The sequence below is a fragment of the Chrysemys picta genome, chromosome 17, assembly GCF_011386835.1.
Source record: "Chrysemys picta bellii isolate R12L10 chromosome 17, ASM1138683v2, whole genome shotgun sequence".
Lineage (NCBI taxonomy): Eukaryota > Metazoa > Chordata > Testudines > Emydidae > Chrysemys > Chrysemys picta.
In genome coordinates, this window is record NC_088807.1 from 19,519,191 (window position 1) to 19,526,158 (window position 6,968).

Consider the following 6,968-nt stretch of genomic DNA (forward strand, 5'->3'; position numbering starts at 1 on the left):
CCTGGGGCAGGGGATCTCAGATGCCCAGCTGGGAGCAGGGGGGATCGGGGCTGGAGAGGGGGAGCAGGCAGAGCCCACCTGGATGCAGAGAGACTGGGATGTGCTGGGCTGAGGGAGGCCAGGCCTGAGGCCCTGAGAGTTTCCTGTGCTGTGTTCAACTCTCAACAAACCCTCCTGCTTTATGCTGGCTGAGAGTCGCACCGGTCTAGAGAACAGGGTGGCATCAACCCCTTTGGGGGTGGAGGCCCGGGGGGTCCAGAGCAAGAGGACTCCCCGAGGGGGCCCACTGCGAGAAACAGGTGTGCTAGGGCTCTGAGAGGTATGGATCCAGGAGGTGGAGGGGCCTGACCCCGAGAGAGAGTGGACCCCCAAGAAGGGCTGTGTCACGGAGTATTGGGGGACTCAGGGCCCTGCACCCCCAGCTTCCTGCGATTCACCATGACTCTCAGCCAGCCAGTAAAGCAGAAGGTTTATTTGGATGACAGGAATACAGTCCAAGACAGGTCTTGCAGGCACAGACAGCAGGACCCCCTCAGTTAAGTCCAGCTTGGGGTCCCAGGGCATCCCAGCCCACCCCCCTTTGGGGGGGGTCAGAGCCATCTCTGCCTCCCAGCCATCTCTCCAGCTCGCTTCCAGCACTCTGCCTTCAGCGACCCCTCCCACAGCCTTTGTCCAGTTTCCCGGGCCAAGGTGTCACCTGGCCTCCAACCTCTTCCTGGGTTCTCATGTTACACACTCAGGTATTCGCCCTCGGGCAGACTCCCATCCCCCAATGCAGACTATCCCAGCCACACTCCCCTGTCAGCATTCACAGACCACAGTAAGAACAGGCCCAGTTCATCACAGGCTGTCGCACTAAAAGGGGCACCCCCCACGGACCGCACGGGACCAAGAGTGGGCACGATCTGTGAGTCCGTGACACCAGGTCACCCTGCTGAGGGGCCCCACTATGTCCACGGCCACCTTCTGGAAAGGCTCCTCTATGACGGGCAAAGGTCTCAGCGGTGCTTTACACATATCCCGAGCCTTCCCCACCCTTTGGCAGGAGTCCCAGGTCCTGCAATACTGTTGGACAGCGTCAAAGGCCCCGGGACAGTAAAAGTTCTGCAGCAGCCTCTGCCTGGTGCGCTGGATGCCCCGAAAGGGGGATATCGTGGGCCAAGAACAACAGTTTGCAGCGGTACCTCTGGGGAACCACGAGCTGCCTCCCGACTTTCGAAGGTTCCGTTTGCCCTGAACCCGCCCATACCCAGTACAGGAATCCCTTCTGCCACAGGAATCTCTCCTGGTGGTCCTCCCGCTGGGATCCTGCACCGCCGTGGCCAACCAGGGCCTTCAGCTTCTCCAAGGAGGGATCCTCCTGCAGCTCCATCTGGAACTCAGCTGCTGGGTTTGAGGATACAGCCCTGGTTGGTAGTGTCTCAGTTTCCCACCCTTGGGACAGAGGCTCCGGCCCATCCCTGTCGAGCCCTACCTTCGGCGCTTCGGTCCCCACCCTTTGGGAGGTCCCGCGCCCCTTGCTGGCTCTGGCTCCGGGTAAGGACCAGGGTGCTGTGAGTGTCATCCAGCCAGTTCTCCAAGTCATTATCCATTAGCACCTCGGTAGACAGGTGATCCCTCTTTGGGTCCCTCCTTAGCCCCCCATTTCAGGAGTATCCTCGCTACAGGCACCTTGATGGTGTGATGAAGTGAGGGAGTTTCTTGTTTTCCTTGTTTCCTATGGGGGATTTTCTTGGTTTTCCTAGGGTTGCATGCAGAGGGGGTGGGACTCAGTTTCCCTAGGTGCCACAGGTTAACGAGGTGATGGGAGAGGGAGTTTGTTGTTACAGAGGACCGGAGAGGGAACTTGGGACCCCAACCACTGGCGTGGAGAATGGAGACCCCAGCGACTGGTGACCGGGTGACCCGGAGGCCCAGCTCAGGAGTCGACGCCGGTTCTGGCCAGGGGGAGGACAATGGGCTGCTGTAGCGGGGTGGACACTCACTCTTGCCTGCAAGGGCTGGAAAGCAGCCGGGGCGAGGGCTGCAGCTCTAAAAGCTGGGCTGACTGGGGAAGCGGCCGCAGCTGGGCCACGCCCCAATCAGGCCTCAGCTGGCCTGTATGAAAAGTCCGGGAGCCTGGCTGCAGGGAGGTTAACAAGGTATCTGGAGTGGAGCAGGGCTGGGGAAAGGCCAAGGGAGCTGCGAAAAGGGGAAGTGTGTCCAGAGCCGCCGCTCGCTTGCTGGTTCTGCTACTCCCAGTGAAACTCAACATAAACCTGATTCCCCGGCAGCTCCCCATCTCCCCCAGGTGTGACACACTCTCCTGGCGCCGGGACAGGGGTTGGGGGCTGCCCGGGGGGGCTGGTTTAATGATCTGTGTTTATTACAAATCTGAAGGTTAACAGGATGCAAAATAACATCAAAGCTGCCTTGAAGCATCTCCTACCCATCCCAGTGCTGAGCCCCCCCTTCCCCCCACATGTGGGTCTGCGTGGGGCAGGGGGACAGAAGCTTGATGGGACGGGGCTGCAGCAGGGGGAGGGCAGCGTCCCCCCTAAATCTTCCCTAGATGCAGAGTTCTCTGGGGCTGTCGCTGTTGGGGCGTGAGGCTGTTGCCCCCGGGAGGATGGCGCCCCATGGCTGCGGGGGGCTCTCACTGCGGGGGCCCCCGGCTCACGTTGATCACACCATACACACTGGGCTGCAGCGTCTGGCGGTCCAGCTCAGCATAGATGCCGGGGTCAGGCTCCTTGGTGTGGGAGGGGAGAGAGTCACTCATGTGTGTGTCTGTGTGTGCGCGCACGTATGCACCAACACCCCGCCACACACACAGAGCAGGGTCCATCCCCTCAAACAGGGGGCGACAGGGAAACACACACACACACACCCTGCAATCCAAGCTGGCGATCCCATAATCCCCCCCTTATAGCCCGATCCCAACCCAAACCACTGAGTGTGCCAGGATAGGCTGGGGGGGGGATGTGAGAGGGCTGCTGGGGCCCATGTGGGTCAGGGTTGGGAGTCAGACCCCATGGGGGAACAGGGGACACTTACCAGGGTCTGCGGCTCTTTCCCTTCGTCCATGGAGGCGTCTGCAGAACAGAGACACCCGCTGAGCTGTACCCCTGGCCAGCCCAGAGCAGAACGCTCCGACCCCTCTGTCCAGCCAGTGGGGTCAGAGCCCAGCACAACCACACCTCCTCCGCCCCAGAGCATGGGCCAGGGTCATTAGCCCCATGTTACAGAGAGGGAAACTGAAGCACAAAGATGTCTAGGGGGTTACAGCGGGACGGGGGACTGGGAGTCAGAACGCCTGTGTTCTCTCCCTGGCTCGGGGTCTAGACTAGTGGTTAGAGCAGGGGTCTGGAAGCCAGGAGTGGATGGGGAACTAGAGTGGGAAGGGAGGGAGGCTCCAGGGAGCTCCTGGGAGTCCAACACTCTCAGCTGACACCGGCTACCTCTGGGACCCTCTCCTTAGTCCTGCCCAGCAGCAGCTATAAATCAGGTCCTGCACCATGTGGGTGGAGCCCCCACAAGCCCCTCCCCTCCCCAGGGTTCCTGCCCCACCCTGGTACCCCCCTGGGTGTGTTACTCACAGATGGGGTCTTGCTCAGCCGGCGCCTTTAATGCCACCATAGGGCTGGTGCTAAAAGAGAAAATTCCCTTGTAAATGTCATATCCCCCCACTCGTGGGGAGATTCCTCAACACACCCAGAGAGCCCCCATCCTGCCTCACACTGAACCCAGTTCCCTAAACCCCCCTTGCCCCAATCACCAGACCCCACCCCCACCCCGCTCTAACCACTAGACCCCACCCCCCTCCCCAAACTGGGGACAGAATCCAGGAGCACTGTGACCCCGGCAGGTTGATTCGGAGGGGGGAGGAGCCGGGTTCCTACCTGCTTGGTCTTGGTGCAGCTCCTTTTCCTGCAGAGGGACACAAACCAAAATCCCCCATGAGCCGATCGGTATCCGCTGGTATCAGCACCCGGCCACTCACCCCCCACAGGGCAGCAGGGATGGAGGTGCCTGGGGGGGTCCCCTCTGCTGGTGGTGCTGAACCTGGATCCCTGCTGGGGTGCAATGGACCAGCAGGGGGCAGCGCAATACCAGAGCATGCTCCAGGGGCTAGGGGCAGATTAACTCAGGGGGCTTTTCCTGTCCCCAATCCTCCCTCGTTAGTGACTTGTTATAACGAACCTGGTCCACAGCTTGGCTCCCCTGGCACCTGAGAGGCACGGTACCAGTGGCTCTTTATACAGGGACCCCTCGCCCAAGGCTGAGATGCAACCACTTCTGGGGTGGGTGTGACAGCTGTGTGTACAGGGATTACTCATGCAGCAGAACCCCCTGCTGAGCCTTCACCCCCCCTCCCCACCCCCCGTCCTTGGCTTTCCTGGCACAGTCCCGCATCCAAGCCGTGACCCCATCCCGCCCTGCTTAGCAACAGGTTTAACCCTCCCCTCGCTGGGGGGGCACTTACTGGCTCGGGTTTTTCTGAAGCAGACAAAGGCCACAAGGAGGAGGAGGAGGACAGTAGCTACCACACTAACTCCGGCGATGATGGGCCAGGTCAGACCCAGAGGTGCCGGCGATTCCGATCCGCCTGGGAAACAGCAGAGCCGTGAGTGCCAGGAGCGGCTGGTCTGTTTCCCCCCCCCCAGCCCCTCCCACCCCAGGCGGTGCCCAAGGGGCTGGGGCTCTGCAGGGAACAGGCAGCAGAAAATTCTATGGGGAGGATTTGGGGGCCCCAGGGTATCAAGTGGGGTCAGAGCCAGCAAGATTTGGGGGATTTGTAGTGCTAGGGGGCACTGGACTGCAGGGGGCTCAGGAGGGGGCATTCACTCCATTGGTCAGGGCTGGCCCGATTGCCCCAGCACGGTGCTAGGGGGCGCTGTCTGATCCATCCTGGCCATCATTTTTAAGGCATTTCAACCCCTGCCTCATGGCCACACTGGCTCAGGCCAACGGGCCCATCTAGCCCGGTATCCCGCCTCCCATGCTGTCTCTTCCTGGCTGCTTCACGGGGAGCTCCAACGCACCACCCCCCGGCCCATGGCCACTGATGGGCCCCGCTGCCCCTAGAGGAAGCCTCCAGCTGCCCCGTTAGCTGTGGGTTCGTGTCTGAGCAGGAGGCTTCAGTCCCCTCACAAATCTGTTGGCGGCGGTGGGGGGAGTCACTGCCCCTGTGAACAGCCTCCAGGGCCGGCTTTAGCAAGAGCGGGGCCCGATTCATGGGGGCGGGGCTTGCTGCAAGCCCCGCCCCCAGGAATCGAGCCGCGCTCCGGCCGGGGTTGCCGGGCTTGGGTCTGACCCGGAGCCGCGCCGCGGGAGCCGGGCCGGACCTGAGCCACGCCGGGGCCGGGCCGAGCCGGAGCAGGGCCGCGCCGCGGGGGCCGGAGCTGGGCTGGACCCGAGCAGCGCCGCGGGGGCCGGGCCGGGGCCGGGCTGGACCCGAGCAGCGCCGCGGGGGCCAGGCCGAGCCGGAGCAGGGCTGCGCCACGGGGGCCGGGCCGGACCCGAGCTGGGCCAGAGCCGCTGGGGCCTGCGTGCTCGGCGGGAACGGGTGGCGCCTCCCCGGAGCCCTTCTCGCGCCCCCACCACCCCAGCTTACCTTGTACTGCCTGCCCGCCCCTGCTTCTTTTCAGACTTCCCGCGAATCTCTGATTCGTGGGAAGCAGGGGAGGGGGCGGAGCGTTCAGGGGAGGGGAGGAGGGGGAAGTGAGCTGGGGGCGGGGTGGAGAGCTGCAGCGCGGGGCCATCTTGGCGCGGGGCCCAATTCAGCTGAATCGGCTGAATCGGCCTAAAGCCGGCCCTGACAACCTCCATCCCTCCTCCTGGGCAACCACTGGGGGAAGCTGCCCCATAATCTGTGACTCAATAGATTCCTCCCCAGCCCCAGTACCTGGCCCCGCGCTGCCCGGGCGGGAGGGAGCCGGCGCCGCTCCAGACTGGTTCTGGTTGGTTCCCCCTGTGGGAATAGAACCAGTGTCTGTCGGGGCGTGGGGAGGGGCTGAAACACTGACTCAGAGATCGCCCCCCACCCTCCGCGACCACTGGTAGATCAGAGACAGACCCTACGGCCCTGGCCAAGTGGGGGGCCCCACAGCTCTGGCTGCCGGGCGAGCAGGACGGGAGAAGCCCCAGCACCCCGACCCTGGTCCCCTGCAGGAGCATGGGGGGGGGGGGTAGGGGAAGCCTTAGCAACAGGATCTCCACTGCAGCCCCAGGATGGCCTCAGGGCTGGGGGACTCTCACTCCCCGCTTCTCCCCAGGGCCAAGGCGTGGGGACAGAGCTTCTCCGGTCTTGGGGAGGCAGTAGTGGGGGGGGGGCCATAAAGTAGCAAATGGGTTGCAGGGCTGCAGTGGGGGGACAGAATGGGGCAGGACCGTGGATGGAATAGGGGCGGGGTCCTGGGGAAGGGGCAAAGGGGATGGGTCCGTGGGTGGGGTTGCAGGCCTAGGAGGCGGGACAGGAGAGGGACGGCAGGTGGGAGGGGTGGGGAGGGACCCCTTGCTCTGGCCCAGGGCCCCAGGAAACCTTTATCCACCTCTGCCCGTGACTCAGCATTGATCGTTACTGTCAGTCCTGGGGAGGGGGGTTTGTGGCTGGGGATGGTGCCGGCTCGGCAGCCCCTGAGACGTGACTCCTCTGTGAGTCCCCAGAGCGGGGGCAGCCGGGGGAGCATCCCCTGGGAAAGGCCCCTGCTCTGCAGCTCCCCCTGGGGGCAGGATCCCCCCTTCCTTGGCCCTGAATCTCCAGGAGCTGCTGCTTCCCCCTGGCTGGGGAACTCCCCAGTGACTCCGTCCCCGGCCAGGTGTCCCCTCTGCTGGACCCAGGGATCAAGGCAGAGCCTGGTTCTGAGCGTCCCATTGGTGTACAGACTCCCTGTGGGGCTGGCAAGGTGTGGGGCTGGGAGCCAGGACACTGAGCCGGGCCCCTCACCTGCTACAATGATCTCGACGGGGTCGCTGAGATACGACCA

At 63.4% G+C, this 6,968-nt stretch overlaps 1 long non-coding RNA gene across 1 annotated transcript; it reads right to left on the minus strand.

Annotated features, from left to right (window-relative positions):
• Nucleotides 1-2,293: 2,293 nt before the first annotated feature.
• Nucleotides 2,294-4,584, minus strand: LOC135976198 (uncharacterized). Its single transcript, XR_010593397.1, has 5 exons — nucleotides 4,466-4,584; nucleotides 3,882-3,909; nucleotides 3,579-3,628; nucleotides 3,037-3,074; nucleotides 2,294-2,731 (listed from the first exon to the last, which is right to left on the minus strand). It is a non-coding gene; the product is annotated as an uncharacterized LOC135976198 (long non-coding RNA).
• Nucleotides 4,585-6,968: the final 2,384 nt, after the last annotated feature.